This window comes from Tenrec ecaudatus, chromosome 12 (genome assembly GCF_050624435.1).
Source record: "Tenrec ecaudatus isolate mTenEca1 chromosome 12, mTenEca1.hap1, whole genome shotgun sequence".
Lineage (NCBI taxonomy): Eukaryota > Metazoa > Chordata > Mammalia > Afrosoricida > Tenrecidae > Tenrec > Tenrec ecaudatus.
In genome coordinates, this window is record NC_134541.1 from 133,883,039 (window position 1) to 133,900,068 (window position 17,030).

The 17,030-nt window shown below is 46.5% G+C and overlaps 1 protein-coding gene and 1 non-coding gene across 6 annotated transcripts in view; both read left to right on the forward strand.

Annotated features, from left to right (window-relative positions):
• AUTS2 (activator of transcription and developmental regulator AUTS2) overlaps nucleotides 1–17,030 on the forward strand; it is a 1,157,636-nt gene that overhangs the window by 516,148 nt on the left and 624,458 nt on the right. The gene's annotated exons all lie outside the window — the stretch shown is intronic.
• On the forward strand, nucleotides 12,416–12,538 carry LOC142423699 (small nucleolar RNA SNORA26). The gene has a single exon (XR_012779302.1). It is a non-coding gene; the product is annotated as a small nucleolar RNA SNORA26 (small nucleolar RNA).

Sequence of the window (17,030 nt, forward strand, 5' to 3'; positions counted from 1 at the left end):
CATATTCATATTTATGTATGTGTATCCATATACGTATATGTATTCATCTATAAATATGTGTGTATACAGACACATATGCATATGTATTTGTGTGTGTGTGTGCCTGAAATTGTAAAGTAGGTGCCCCCAATCCATAGCATAAGAAATAGCTTGCTTGGTGAAACACCAGGAGTGTCATTTGAAAAGAGGTTAAAAAACACAACCGGGGCTTGTTAAATCGGGGAAAGTGCTGTTTTAACTGCGAGTGTCACATTCTCCCTTCGCCAGCCCCAGCAGTAAACAAGAGTTATTGGAGGCTCAGATGGCTTGAGACACTTCACTTATCTCCCCGTACTCGACTTTCCGAAGCCAAACGTTTAAAATGCCTTTTGCCGGTGTACAAATGTTTATCCATCTAAAATACAATGCCGCTGGAACAAAGGCACCCTGGTGGCGAGCTGTTTAGATGCAGCACAGTTAATAAACTGTCAGGTCCCGTGCACAGAACACTCGAAACGACCAGCACGAGTACCCCAGGCTTGGCATTATAAATCACTGTTAACAAACCTTAATTTGCTTAGCAGGCTAATGAATGATCTCCAATTTTCCTTTTAGCAATTAGCTCCTCTGATAGTCGTGTTAAAGGGGACTTGCCTTGGATTCCACTTCATCTCCGCTTGAAATCCTGGGTGTCTGCTGTACAGATGGGGGGCGGGGCAGCCAGCCCCAACAAATAACCGACAACTTTCCATGGTCCTTGCCAACACCCTGGTAATAAATCCAGGTGCAGGATGGAAGCTGTTTCCAAAGAGAAGGATTGCCGAGGCAACAAGGGCCGCCTATTAGGGCTGAGGTACCGTAATGGGTAGCAAGGTTTGGAATGGGGTGATGAAGGCAGATGATGGCCGTGTTCCCTGTCCTAGCGGTGCGGCCATGGCCTTGGGGTTCAGAGGGCAGTAAGGCATCGCAGCTGCCCTCCTCATAGTTCCTGTGGTCATCACATCGCTGAGCATCCTGCCCAGGCCAGTCAACAGATACAGCTGGACTAGCCCCACAAGGAAACTGAGGGCAATCTCAGCCCTAGAGAGCATCACAGAGGCCCACCAAGATGTCCCCCAGCCCTCCGACGTCCTGGCCGGCTCTTAACAAGCCCATACATTCTCCATTTCCCACTAAATCCTCAAAGAGAGCATTTACTTTTAACCTCATGCAAGAGAATTCCTAGGAACCATCTCTTTCCCCGACCCTCTCCTGTCTTGGAGGGAAATGAGTCTAATTTTGCCAAAGAAAGATGGAATGGTAGTCTGTGCAGGGGGAGCCAGAGAGGGCATATCTCACCTTAAACCCACAGGAGGCAAGATGTTTGGTTTCCTGTGTACTGTTTCTCTGTAAAACCGTCTTTATAAACTTACAGTACAGCTCCCTGTGTTGTTTCCATCAACCCGGCTCCTCTGCAAATGAGGAACATTCGTGAGACTATCCGAGAAGCAGAGGGAGCTGGGGAGCCCGGTAGGTTCTTCCTTGTGGTTGTTACAGTGGGTTCTCTGGCTCAAACATCACACAGGGAGAAAGGTGGGGCTTTTCATTTCCGTAAAGAGTTAGTCTCAGAAACTCACAGGAGCTGTTCTACCCTGTCCTGTAGAGTCACCGGGAGTCAGCATCGGCTGGATGGCAGCGAGTTTGATTTTTTGTATTAACTTGATGGCAGTGTGTGAGTGTGTGTTGTGAAGCATCGTGAACAAAGGGAAGCCTAAAGCTGCATACGTACAGAGCCATTACAGAGTTATAAGCTACTTTCGCCTGTACTTTCGCAGCTAAATCACCAGTCTTACTGGTTTGGTCATTGAAGGAGACCGAGTGTTCTGAACCCAACCAAGTAGGCCGGCCCAGGAGGAACTGCAGACTTGCCAGGTCCAGTCGCGATTGTGAAACATGCCTTGGGGAGGAGCATGGTACCAGTGGACTGGACATTGGGTAAACCCCCATGCCCTCTCAGCGTAGGTGCTGTGTATCCTCTGTTGTCACAGTTAAAGGTGGCATCGGTTTCCCTACCAGCTTCGCTCCTGGATGTCTTAGCACGATGGCAGTGGATGTTGACCAGCAGCGTGAGTCTCTTTTCGAATGTGGCCCTCTTAAATCTTTTGCCTCGGCAACATGAGTGGGCTTTCCAGTGGGCAGAACGGGAGCTCCTCATTGGATCTCTACCGAAGTTCATCATGGTAGGTTTGGGCCGCAGTTCCAACCCCATTGCTTCCCTCTTCATGACAAGAGGGTGCAAACCGCGCCCTGACTCAGAGGTACTTGTGGGCCTTCTGGATCTTCATCCAAGTCCCTGAGAAGGGAATTTGAGTGCTGCTAGCCCTTCTTGATTGCCCTCTTTGCAAATGACTCATCTTTCCGGGATTTGCGATATTTAGGGTGTCTGCATCCATTTCCCTGGGTGGTGCTCATTCAGAGCCTTACCAAAACCCGTGCCTCCTCCCTCTCCTTTTGCCATGCTTCATGGGGAAAGGGCTTTGGGGGGACATTTGGACAGACGTAGTATATTGGACCGGTTTTCTTGGTGCCCGTCTTATCCAATTGTTAATTTAAAGAGGAAAATCCCAAAGAAGCAGTCACTGGGAATTCTCTAGCGAAACATCTGGCAACCATTACTCTGCTATTGATCTGCACAGCATCTGGCCAACAGCATGCACACCATCATCGCCACACGTGACTCAGACAGATGCACATGGTCAGTGTCCCTGCAATGCGGTTCACAATCACCCAGAGGTGGGAACAACCCACCCCGGCATGAGGTCTGTGTGGACAGGGCAGTGCGACTCTGTCACTTAGACAAAATGGGGTGCCCGTGCATGCGGATGGCACGGGCGGAGCTGGAAAACATTGTGCAAAGGGAGGTAGGGCAAAGACAAATGGACAAATAAACGACCCCCTTCTGTGAGAGATTTAGGGTGGGCAGATCTACTGAGACGAAAGCTCGGTGGTTCATCAGAGGTTGGGGCAGCACGGGAAGTTGAGCAAAATGCATAGCTGAGGTCAGTTGTGTTCTGGGTGTACCCATATCTCCAAAATAAAAACAAACTCACTGCCCTCGAGTGGAAGCCGACTCACGAGGTAGAACTGCCCCGGAGAGTTTCCAAGACCCTAACTCTTTTTTTTTTTTAAACTTTTTTTATGATTCAAAACTTCACAGAATTCATTGGTTTTCCATTCAACGATGAATAAATACACTCATTGCAGTCCCCCAAATCTGCCAGGGCTTCCCACTTCCTCCCTCCTTGTGTTTTCCATTGTTCTTCATCCTTCTTCCCTGTCCCTTCTTGCTCTCAAGAGTTTTGATCCATAGCAAATGCTGTCCTTTTGAATTTGTGTGGTGCGTTGTTCTAGGGAGGGTGTACCTCTCTGTTATTCTTCCCCTCCGAGCCTGTATGTTGTAGGGCTGAAAGCTGAGTCAGAGGAGCGAGTACAGGTCCTAGAGGGAGAAATCTCCACGTAGCCTTGGGATTGAAAGTTCATCAGATCAGTAAGCCTAGTCTGTTTGATGATTTCGGGTTTTCTTCCACTTTGTTCTCCACTCTACTCAGGACCCTTTCTGAGTAATTAGCAGTGGTGCCCAGCTAGTTCTTCTGAAGACTGTAACTCTTTATGGGAGTAGAACACCTCTTCTTTTTCCTGAGATACAAACCTCAATCTCTTTGGAATTATATATATATATATACACACACACACACACATATGTGTATATATATATGCAGGGTCATCTGAAATAGGTTCAAGGACACACAGTTCATGAGGTACAGTGTGTTACAGTCCTGAGGCTATAACCAACACACATGAAGAATAACTAGAAACACACACACACACACACCAAACCAAAAGCCATGGAATCTATTGTGACTCATGGCAACTGCACGTGCTTCAGAGTCCATGGGCGCTCCCTAGGTTTCCGTGTGACCTTCCACAAGTAGTTCTCCAAGACTTTCTCCTGAGGCTCTTCTGGGTGGGCTTGAACCACCAGCCTGTTGGCTGTTAGCTGAGCACAGAACTATGTGCACCTGCCAGGCCCTACTTTACCGTAGGTGTGGGTGTAGACAATAGCGCTCTGCACGTGAAATGCTCAAGTCAGGTCCACACTGAAATTTCAATAAGGAAGGAGTCGTATGTTCAGCTGTCCAGGTTACAGCAAATTCTGAAACATTTTGTTGTTAGCAGGGGCCTTCCAGTCAGCTCTGGCTCATAGAGACCCATGTACCAGAGAACAGGACACATGCTGGTCCTGGGCCATTCTCACAGCTGCCACCATGTCCATCCGTCTCCGTGAAGGCCCTCCTCTCTTTTGCATGCATGGCACAGTGATACCCACTGATCATTCATTCCACACATTCGTCCTATGAGGACTAGACTAGTGTCATTCCCATTGTGCAGCTGAGAAAACGGAGGCCCAGAGAGAGCAAGTGACTTCTCCAGAGTCACACAGGAAGCAAGGATTGGAGCCGAGATATGAATCTGGCAAACTCACACTACCCTGCCTAGAGGCAGAATCCTTAATTCACTTTGAGCAGCAGGAAAATTGGATCTGCTTTCTACCCTCCCCACCCACACACTTTTTAAGGAAAACTACCAAAATGCTGAGTCCTGTCTACGTTTAACTAGATGACTTCCTTAGCTAGATAGTGGAACAAGTGAATTCTTAAATCAAAACCAAGCTCACGGCCATGGAATTGGTTCTGACTCAGTGACTCAGAGTAGACCTGCCCTCAGGCGTTTCTGAGACTATAACTCTTTATTGGAGCAGAGAGCCTCCTCTTTCATCAGCAGAGCCGCTGGGAGTGTTGAGCTGCTGATGATCAGTGTCTTATGATCAGTGTCGTCCAGACAAGCCTAAAACCTCACCCCTAAAATACAATGAGGAAGACTTTATATGTGTTTACTGATACTGATGGGATGGGTAAACCAATCCACACAAGCCTGATAAATCCGGGGGAGCAGAATGGCCATCCCTGGGGTTCCTTGAAGCTTTTTGCTTTTGTTAAATTAACTATTACTCTCCAGCCACCCATCTAGAAGTACCTGATAGGTCACAGTTGGCTCAGGGTTTCCCATGTGTCCGCCAGAAGGTGTGCATACACAGTCATTTGAAATCAACCTGAGCCATTAGTACCTAAATTATTAACCACATTGGTGAGACCACAAATTTATTTTGTATCTGCAGGGGTTTTTGATTTTGTTTGGTTTTGACTCTCATATCACTTGCCAAGACTCCTTTTACATATGTTGCTTTGTGTTTCTGACCTTTAGTCATCCCACCACCCCCTCCGCCCACCTGCCCTACTACTAAGGTGGTGTATTCATGTAAAGAATGGCCCTGACCTTCTGTGTAGAATGCTGTGACCACTGGGGAACCAAAGGGAGAAAGGAAAAATAAGAAGCCCTAGTGACGTAATGGTTACGCCTTGGGATGCTAATCTTAAGCTCAGCAGTTCGAAACCACCAGCTGCTCTGTGGGAGAAAGATGAGGCTTTCTACTTCCCCAAGGAAAGAGTTCCAGCCTTCCGAAACCCATCGGGGCAGTTCTTTCCTGTCCTGTAAGGTCGCTGGGAGTCGGCATCTACTGGATGGGAGTGAGTTTGGTATGGGGAGGGAGAAGCAAGATGAGATGGTACTCGGTAGAAGAATTCCTTCTTCAGTGGCTCAGTTGCTCCTGTTTTAGAGACAGTTGCCCATCGGTTTTGTATTTATGTCAGGTAAGTGTTTTCTGCTTTTCAAATTTGAACTTGAATTTTTTTAACTCATCGTGTGTGTGTGTGTGTGTGTGTGTGTGTGTGTGTGTGTGTGTGTGTAAGATTTCTTCAAACGACAGATACCTTGTGTGATGTTCCTTCCTGACTCATCAAGCCTTTGGGTTTGGGGGTGCCACCTTTCAGCCACAGGCTTTCCTGATTCATTAATCCTTCCGAAGCCATGGGGTTTTATTGTACTTTCTCCTTAATGTCTTTTTCCTTTTCTCCCATCCTCTGCGCCCAACCCCCACCCTCATTTGGTCCTACGGCAGGATGAAATTGCAAGCGTGAGGCAGAATAATAAAGGTTTGCTTCACTGATTGCTAAACATATATTCGAGTGCCTTTACCCTCATTTCAGGTCACCGTACTGCCAATTAGTGTGATTACAGGCATTTAAGCTGTCACGGAGGAAGCCTGCCTTCCCCCGTCGAGCGGTTCTGTTTCAAGTTGTGGAAACGCTGTGTGCTCGCCAGCTTCTCCATGTACACATGTTTTGTGCACACTGTGACGGCCGGGCGCCATGGCAGAGCTTGGGTGGAACCGGCACATGGTTTTCTTAAAGACGTCAGCAACATGGCCACGTGATGTGTCTGTGCGACGGTGGTGGTGTCGCTTACTGTCCAGTTGGCTTCCACTCCTAGTGACCCCCAGTGTACACTACAGCCAGACACTGCCCGATCCAGCAACATCGGGCCACAAACATACTGCAGAGTCAGGGTGGTAGGTAATGTGATGACCAAGAACTAAGGTTCTTTTCTAAATAGGGAATATTTGTTTTCTTAACTAGCCAAGCTTAATAAACTTGCTGACAGTTATTCTGGACAGAGACAGTATCTTCCCTTGCTCAGTCCATTCCTCGGGAAATAGGATAGCTTTCTTCGTAAGGTTGCTTTTCAGCTTCGGATGCTACACAGTGGGATGACCAACATTCGCTTTCCCCGCTGCACCTGCCCTGTGCTCGTTCAGGTTTTGGAAGAAATGTGGCAATTCCCTCCAGGACTGATCTACCACAGCCTTGGTGTCAGATGCCCTTAACATACAAGGGGGTTCAGTTATTGCTAGTTGAGAATGAGCCGGTCAGCAAGGAAAGTGCTTGTTCCAGGGAAGACTGGGGACTACCACTCCACCCCACAGAGAAAAGGAGAAAGGCTCAGAAAGGTCCCCAGTGGAGTCTCCAGTTGTAGAGATGAGAGCAGACCAAAACTGGAAGCCATTCCCATCGGAGCAAAGTGCTCCTTTCCTTGACAAATAACTGTACTGTATGGGGTTGCAGAACGTATTCTGACAAAGGGTGATTTCAATTTCTTCTATTAGTCACACTTTTAACCAAAGTAACTACATTCTGTTTCCGAGAAATCTTCAACCACTGCCATTGCGTAGACAGGAGCCTTGGTGGCGTATTGGTTACACCCCGGGGTGTGAGCTGCAAGGTCAGCAGTTCTAAACTATCAACCGCTTCTCTGAAAAAAGATGAGGCTTTCTGCTCCTGTAGAGAGCTATAGCCTCCGGAGCCCACACGGGGCAGTTCTGTCCTGCCTTGATAGTGTCGCCGTGAGTTGGAATCTACTCCATGGCAGTGAGCTAGCGTTAGTGACTGTGAGTGGATTCTGACTCTCAGCAACCCCATAGGGCCGTGTACTAACTGTCCCATAGGGTTTCCTAGTCTACAAATCTCTTCAGGGCGAGGACGGCATCCTTCATCTCCCCTGGAGCAACTGGTGGGTGTGACTCACTGATCCTGAGGTTGGCAGCCCAATGCTTAACCCTCAAAGGAAAGTTTGAGAGTGATCATGGATGGACTCTGTCACACACCAGTCATTTAACGGATCATGAATGAAGCAAAAGCCAAACCCAATGCCGTCAAGTTGACTCTGTCTCATAATAACCCCCTAAGGTAGGGTTTCTCGGGTTGTTGATCTTCACAGGAGCAGACCACCTACCACATCCTTCTCTCACGAGATTGGCCCACCAACTTTGTGAAATCAACTTCCTACACCCGCCCCCATGTCTTATTGAATTTAAGAAAGTGGCAAAAATGAACACCTCATGACCTTGGCCCAGAGATTGAGCCTCTCTGTATCTTATCAAAATATGGAACAAGGGCATATAAATATAAAATAATAATTTGTACTAAATGTTTAAATAGCCTGTCCGTCTTGGAAATAGCATTGTTTTCCAATGAATACTCATTAATAACAGTCCAGGGTTTGGTTTCTAGCGAGCTTAGAAATTATGTTCACACTGACATAGTAAGATTTATAATTACCGCTGAAAGACAGCTTCATCAGAGTGAAGATTCGTTTTGATTGAACACATGTTTGCATTTTTATCATCTGAAACAAAGTGGAAAGAATACTAGACTTTTTAAATTGAAAACCTGAATGCGCTTCGGAAGGCTTTTCTAAGTACATGATTGAAGTCAGATCTGTTTTTATGTAATGAACATTATTAAACTAATTCCTTGGGCAAAGTTTTATATCAAGTATGTGGACTTGAATGTGTAAAAAGTTTCTGAGTTAGTTTTTGTAATATCTTTTTTTCCGTCTCATCTAGCACATGTAACGTATTAGAAGTTCAATTCTATTATTTTCTGGGAATTTTAGGACCATTTAATTTGTGGAAGTGCATATTTATCTCAATAAGCCAATCAGCACAGAATTCCTTTAATTTTCGAGATTTACAAATCTCATAATGAAAGCCATCTGCGCACGAAAACCGTTGCACACTCAGACCATTTGAGGTGCAGGCCTCTCCGAACTGCAGACCTGTAGACACGCTCTCTGAAATTTCACCCTACACTTCCGATCATTTCAGCCACTGGTTAAAACAGTAAACCCACAAAGACAAAAATAACTAACTAACCGGTTCAAAGAGCAGAGAGCTGTGTGTCCTAGTGAGTAAATAGCCCCGCTCAGATTCCTAAGATGATACATCTTTTAAAGAGATCAGATAACCTCATCTTTCTCCCAAGGAGCAACTGGTGAGTTTGAACCAGTGACCCTGTGGTTAGGAAGGCTTCCCCAACAGTGCTAACAGGGCTCCTCTCTAGTGGGAATGAGCTTCCTAATTATTTGAACAAAAAATGGGGGTACAACCACACAATATGATGAGTCAGAATTTGTCCCTTCTCAAATGTTTTATGAAAATCTCTGATGGCCGGCACACTTCCTGTGGAAGCTCTCCTAGGCGTGGCTGGACAGTTGTGGCAACCATGGTCATTCTGATTGGCTAACAGAGGTACCAGGCACCGTTCTAGGTTCTGTGACTGTAGCAACAGCAAACGGAACCGAGCCCCTTGTGATGTTCCTAGATAACCAGTTCTTTTTATAAATTAGGATTTTGAGTTCTGAAAAAAAAAATCAGTTCTACATTTCCATCCAAGGTAAAGGGACTGAAGATCCTATCCTTGTTTGAAACTGCCAACCAACCGAGTCTATGAAATCAAGTGGAAGGACACTGCACATAGGCAGTGTGAAGTGGTGATGCCTGGGAGAGAGACGGCAACTGGTTTGAGAATGTCGGGTTTCCCCGCGTATTGCCTTGGGAAAGCATTCAGGCCCACATACAGCGTAGAGAAGAGAAGGGGGTTACCAGGTGGAACCCAATGGGTTCTCTGCATCAGGAAAAGATGCTGGAAGACTAGGTAAAGACAGGACCCAGCACTAAAGAAAAATGAAGGTGCCCAGGGGAGAGCCCTGAATCTTCAGATGTTTGCTCGCGAGTATTGAGCTCAATACGGATCCCGTCATACAGGAAGCTAGCTGGGAAAGATCCACCCAAAAGAATTAGAGGGAATAGTGCATAGCCCTCACAGAGACATGAGGACGCCTGGGATTCTTGGGATCAAGTAAAGTTCAGGGTCTTTCCACAGTAGTGAGGATGAGGAGACCTAGGTTGAGCTCCATTTCCATCACTCTGAACAAATTATAAAAGCAGGATCGGAAAGACTCAAAGCTTCACAGAATTCTGGGGGAAATAATGTTTACCAAGCAATTAAGAATGGTCCTGCAAAGAACCAGGCAATTATGAATCCATAATGAGGAGAAAAACCACCTGGGCAAAACTGAACCAGAACTAATTCAGGTGTTAGAGGTAGTATTTTAAAAGTAATTAGAACCGTGTTTCATGTGCTGCAAAACAATTAAGATAGGAGAGCAGGTACAGAGATAAAAAGGGTGCAATGCGAATACATAGAGACTGCAATGAGGGTAGTTTAGACTTGGAAGAAGAAAAGGTTAGTGAACTGGAAGGCATCCCAATAGAAAGAAACTAGGAGGAAGCCCAAAGAAAAAATATTAAAACCGTCAACAGAACACCAGAGGCTACTTGACACTGACTAATAAAATGAGAAGGACTGGGGACAAGGATACATGAAGAAACCATGTCTTTATGAAAACTAAAGCCACACATCCAAGCCCAAGAACAGGAAGAAACCACCATCAAGACCTACTAATATTAATCCAAATCGGTGACAGAGAAAATGTTGTTTTCAGCTGATGGGGAGGGTGCCGTGAATGTGGAGAAACAAAGGTGAGGATGACAGATGATGTCAAAGGGGAAAAATGAACGCCATAAAACCTTGGGCCAACTTCTCCGAAGTACCAAGAGAAAAAGATGCTGATTTAGAGGTCTACAGCTGATGGAGTGTTCGGAGAATGGAGTTGGCCCACAGACCATACGGAATGTTCTGTAACATGAGTCTCATGAAGGTGTTTTATCGAGAAAGTGTAAAGCAACCCTGGCATGCCTTAATTTTTAAGCATCCCAATTCAAATAGTATGCAAAAAGATTTACATGTCTAATTCACCAAAGAAGGTACAAAGCTGGCAAATAGTGCACATGAAACAGTGCAGAACATCCTTAATTATTAGGGAAGGTGAATGGAAACATTAGCGTCTATTAGAATGGCTAAAATGAAAACCACTGACCATCCAAATGTTAGAGTGGAGACGGAGGGCCTGGACCTCCCTCACTCTGTTAGTCGGTGTCATGTGATACAACCACATTGGAAAACAGGGCCTTTGTTCCATGAACATGTAAACATATATCCACCATATGATCTGGCTGATCCACTCCTAGGTCTCTGACCAAGAGCCATGAAAGCACATGTCAATACAAAGACACGGACATATGTGTTCATAGCAACTTGGTTTGTAATCGCCAAAAATCAGAGACAGCTGTCTACTGGTTGAATGAATAGACACTTGAGATGAAGCAATAAAAAAAGAATTATTTTTGTTAGGTGCCATTGAATCGGTTCCAACTCATAGGCACCCTGTCTGTGTACAACAGAACTAAGCATCAGCCAGCCATACGGCATGCTCACATCTGTTATCTTTGAGCCCATCGTTGCTAGAGTACTATTTGGCAATAACAAGGAACAAACGATTGATGTGACAATACATATGCACTTAAATTCATGCTGGGTTTTTTTAAAATCTACATTTAAAAGTCTATACTACAAGAAATGTCATTTCTAGAAAATTCTAGGGGAAAAAATGAATGCATAGAGAAGAAAGCTGAGCTGCATTGAGTTGAGTGTAGGGAGGGTGAGGAGGAAGCAGTGACCTCGAGGACCTGCGTAACTTCAGGGATAATGGACGTGTCTCTCACATTGACAGTGAGGGTGGTTTTCCCGGCTGTCCTTGCACGTCAAAGCTTACCGAATTGTATCCTCTGAAAACGTGCAGTTGATGGCATGTCAGCCATACTTCAATGAAGGCGTTTTCAACAAGACTTAGAAAGACTGGGTTTCTGTTCTTTGTAATGACCTGTGATTTGTCTCCCATCATTTGCTGTGTCTTTGATACATCAACCTATTGTACCCCAAGACCTCTCTATCTCCTAAAAACCAAACACACACACACACACACACACACACACACACACACACGTCCTGAAAACCTTCACCTGTGAATTTCCATCAGAGAAATAGCTCATGGGCCTTTGTGAAGTGCTGAGAGATGCGTGATTGGGCTTGTCGAAGCAACTATGCTGTTTAGTGGAATTAGGAAAGTGGGGGGAAATGCACAGAAAGAGAGCCCATATATATTGGCCAGCCTTTTGTGCCAGAGCCCCCAAATTGCTGTCTGATAAAATGTAGGCCAGCAGATTGAATTACTTCATTGAACCACTGCTGTCCTCCGTTAATAGTAATTGCAGAGATCCACCAGCCTTTCCTGGCACCATCTCTGATATCTACCTCCCACTGTTTTTCAATTCAAACCTTTGATGAAAATATTCCCAGCACTTCTTTAAAGCAGACGCCCAACTGTCTTTCTTGACAAAAGCAAGGTCTCTAAATCAGATCCTGACAATTTGTGACACAGCAGTCGATCCAAATCACCTTTTACCTATGTCTCTATGCCATTTCCTGAGGGGCCTGGGGGGTGGAAATGTCCATCAGGCAAGCCTGTCACTTTGGGCACCTGGGAGATTGTTGTCCAGCAGCGATGGGGCCGGCGGAAACGGGGACAGCCCAGTTTTCCTCCTTGGACTTGAAATAGGGGGAAGGTGCTAGAGATGGGTTGGCCACATCTAATAAACAAAACAGAGGGTTTGCATACTCAAGGAATCATTTTTTTTTGCACGAGGAGAAATATCATGTCTATCTTTGTCATCCTCCAGAAAGCAGCAAGCATCGCCCTTCTTGTGTCCTTTCAGGTTGCTGCAGTACTTGAAAGAGGCCAGCCCAGAAAGAGGAAGCAGGCTTCCATAAAACCCAGCGACGAGGTCGGTAGAACTCCTCTTTGGAGCCTGCCTGGCATCACAGCTGGACTGGAGGCACATTATCCTCAGAGATTGAGCACCTGCCTTAAGGGGTTCTCACCCAGCACGTACTGCAAGTGATAACCTTGGCCATTGTTTAAGGACTCAGCAAAATGTTGGGGCATGAAGCTTTCTAGACTTTTCTGAATAGAGAGGGGATTTGGAGGCCTTGGGTTAGCTTCTAAGATAAAGACAAGGTACACGTGTTTGCACAAGGCTTCTCTTTGTTCCAAAGAATACAGTTTGGGTGGCCCCATCTAAGAACTTAAAAATGAAAAATAAAGCAGCGAGCAGATCGATCTTTAAAACCTTTCCCTTGTCTAGCCTGGGAGGGAGAAAATCAAGGTTGATATTTCTGATTCTTCTCAACTCTACCCACCCCCACCCCCACCCCACGGGGTTTCTTGGCTATCACCATGTTTGTTTGGGGGATTTTTCTTCTCAGGGACCAAGCCTGTCTGCTACTGGGCACACTGCATACATACAGGTCACCCAGTAAACGTTCTGAAAACAGATGGACTCATGGTAGCATGGCGCCCCAAGGCCTCTGTGTGGTACCAAGGAAGGGGACGGACGTGGCAGAGGGTCCGCTGAGAGGTCTGCTCCTATCTTTTGGTGCTCGGCTTGGTTAGGCCCTTGGATGTTCCTTTTTGTGATCAGAAGGGTCCCATTTCAGCACAGCATTCTTGGAGTCCACATCTGGCGCTGGGCTAGTGGACCAGCTGTGGAGCTCCTCAGGAGGGCTGCATTCCAGGGTTGGTCAACGACCAGCTAGCTGGTGGCATGGTGGCTACAGTCTCTGCTGCCATTCTCATTGTGTTTGTCCCATGTGGAAGTCACCTGATGCGAACCAGCCTTGGAAGGACCAACCTTAGAAGGACGCCTTTCCCAAGGTATTGTCAGGTAGGGACCTGGCTTGGTGGGACTTGTGGGAAGGGATATTGTGCTTTTCAAAGGCTTCCATTTAAATCTCTGTTCAATTTGGGGGAGAAAACTAAGCGCCGCCACAGCTGAGCTCTGCCAAGGATTACACATGAAGTTAAGACTTGTAGAATCCCAGAGCAGGGTGATCATTTTACAAAGAAGGAAAAAGATAGGATCAGATGTGTAGAATCCAATGGGTTTTATTTTGTTTTTATCAAGTGCCTGACCACGTGAAGCTGAGAATCGAACTCACCTTTACTCTGGCTAGGAAAGGGCTTGTAGATCAGAGGAGAGAATTGTACTAGCGCTTCAATTCTGACCACCTGGTGTGCAGAAGGCTAGGGATGATGGTGAAAGCCCCCAGTCCATTTGCAGTCAGCACAAAGAATGAGCCTCCATTGAATTCCATCCGGTCATGGACCGTGGATGTGGGTTGCCATGCCGCTGACACAGTGCATCGGAAAGGGAATTGACCCAGAGGTGGCTAGGCTACATATTATCATCTTACCCTTTGTTTTCCCTCTTGATCAATTTTTTATTTGGTTCTGGGTTTTAATATTTTCTGTTTTCTTTTGAATTTAGGCTTTTTAAAATGTGCCTTATCTTTTTGTTGGGTGGTGGTTTTGTATGATTTTCTTTATCTGAAATCCAAGATATGTAAGTCTTTAAAGACAGCAACTAGATGACTAGCTTCCTGGGGTTATGGCGGCGGGGGAGAGTGGGGGTGAGTGGGTGGAGGAACAGGGAGCTAAGAACAGTACAAAAATGTAGAAAATGTTCTAAAATTCATTGTGATGATTACCCAACCCTTCGCAATAGAAGCAGACCATTGAATTATGTGTCAATAACTCTTGCGTGTCAAAAATAAGCAAATTAAAAACTTTTTAAAGCAAGAGCTTGTAAAGGGGCCTTCAATCACATTTACCCCTTCTTTCAAGGGGTTATGGACTCTTGTCCATTAGAAAGAGCAAGTCCACATTGATGGGACATGGGGATGCCCTCTGGCTTACGTTGTTATCCCTCTGTTGTGGGATCCTTTCCTGGCTGTCACCATTCTCCTGCCATAATTGAAAGCCATGATGGATCCACCAGAACACTTAGTGAGTAATCCATCATCTATCAAAGCAGGCGCGCCTAGGTGCCCAACTCCCATCCCTCCCCTCCTCCTTGAACTCTCCAAACTGCAATGTGGATTTAGACCCTCCCTTGTATGACCTGACCCTTAGCAGCTCAAGAAGAAAGGGACTTGGCCATCAGGTCTGTTTAGAGAAAAGGGAGAAGCCAGAAGTAGGTTGTGCTCTTGAAGAGTCACTCGCACCTGAAATAGAATCTGAACACAGAGCAGCCCCATCTGCCAAGTCATAGTAATACTGGTTTCCAGCTGAAGTCTCCTGCTGCTTGTGCCATCTGACTTGTGACAGACCCTGTGCCCGAACTCATCTGTCCACAGCTTCATCTTGCTCTGTTCACAAATGAGCCCAGCCTCAAAGACTGGTGTCCAGAAATGGTCTGTCCTCTCTCTGTTCCTCCCACACCAAATCTGTTCGCCTCTCACTGTGCCATCTCGTCTTGGCTCCATCTACCTCCCACTCCCCTCTGTTGACACCCTGTGTGAAGTCCAAGAGCTACAGCAATGCCAGCGAGAGTCCAGGCACTTACAGTTGGCCATACCACCTGTGCCTATCAAATTGCAGCCGACCCACTAGCTTTCCCAGAATTGGGGGCTGCTCTGCATGGGAGAGAAAGCTTTGTTCCTATGAGGACCAAATTGTGAAGTGACCTCGAATCACCTCTTTTTGCTACTCCACGGAATCATTGGCTCATAGGCAGCCCAAAGGATTTCAGGGACAAGCCTCTGACTGCTCAGGAGGCTCATCCCAAGCAAGATGGAAAACCCCAAGCAAGCAGATTTAGAGCTCACAAACAAAACCAAATTCGCTGCCACGTAGTCAGTGCTGACTCATAGTGGCCCCCTCTGGGTTTCTGAGACTGTGTTTACGGGAGTAAAAAGCCAAGTCATTCTCCCTTGGAGCTGCTGGTGGTTTTGAACTGCTGACCATGTGGCTCCCAGCCCAACTCAGAATCACTATGCCACCAGGATGCCTTATGACCCACTGTTGTTGCAGAGTAGAGGATGCCTGGAATTTCTTCTCCACGGGATCTCCCTTCTTCCATTTCTGGGCATTTGATGTTGTTCAGCCTTGAGGGTAGCGGCCCGATGTGATGTTGTTCACATCGGGCCGCTACCCTCAAGTCTCTCCTTGGGAGAACAATGAAGTTGTCTACTCCCATCAAGCTTCTCCCAGACCAAACCCAATTCACTGGTATTGAGTCAGTGCTGACTCATAGCGACCCACTGTGGGTTTCTGAAGCTGTCTTCCAAGGTGCTGCTGGTGATTTAGAACTGCCGACCATGTGGATTGCGACCCGTGTAACCACTACACCACCACGGCTCTCCAGCCTCCAGAACCCCACTCTGTTCTCTAGGGTTGCTATGAGCCGGAATCACTTTGATGGCAGTGAGTTTTGGGTGTGTGTGAGGGTCCTTTGTACCACTGGAGATCCATTTCTCTGCCTCACACCTCCAGCCCACGACGGCCCTTCATGTGAGTTAGGAAAACTAATTTAGATCATAGCAACTTGATGATTTTAATTCATCCTGTTGCATGCTTGGCCATGTCTTTGTTTTCTCTCTCATGTGTTTAATCATTCACAATGTTAGTCTTTCACATCACTTTTGTCTTGCCCCTCCTCCACTGCCTACCACCTTCCTTGAGGGGCCATGATGACCCAGGCACAGTGGGGAGGGCTGAATGTAGTGGGAAGAAAGATGTAGTTCTTTCCCTGAATGGCTGGGTTCTTACTTTGGAATGCCCACCGGAACTTTGAAAATTAACTCTGGGGGAACCCCATCTGATTTGACAGAAGCTGTCTGAATGAGTTCATGGTCTCCTGACGGCTTGGCTGGTGGAAGCAGGGAGAACTCCAAGTAAACAGTGTTCGTGGGAGTCTAATTCCCTCCCAGGAATATTGCTGCATGATCGAGGGGCAGCTCAGAGAGGCTCTCTGGTGTTATGCCTGAAATGGTTCTTGAAATAAGTAGGCGCATTGGCCAGAGGAATAAAATGTGTGTATGTGTGTGTGTGTGTGTGTGTACGTGTGTGCATGCACGCTGTGGAATCCAGTCCCATGGGGTTTCACAAGCAAACACCCAATGCAAGGCACCTGGTGCTTTCGGGGATAAGCAGGTAAATTCTCATGCCTGAGCTTTCGAAGGATGAGGCTAGAAATGACGTGTCCAAGGCACACACCATCTTGTTGAGTCTTATTAAAGAGGCTGTATTTTCTAGCGCAGGTAGTGGAGCCCCACTGAAGGATTGTGGGTAGGAGAGAGATGCAGTTGGTGTGTGTGTGTGTGTGTGTGTGTGTGTGTGTGTGTGTGTGTAAGATCATCCAGGGAGAGAGATGCAGTTGGGGTGTGTGTGTGTGTGTGTGTGTGTGTGTGTGTGTGTGTGTGATCATCCAGGCAGTCTTGTGGAACAGGAGAGCTTTTGCCAGGTTGAGGTTGGAGGCA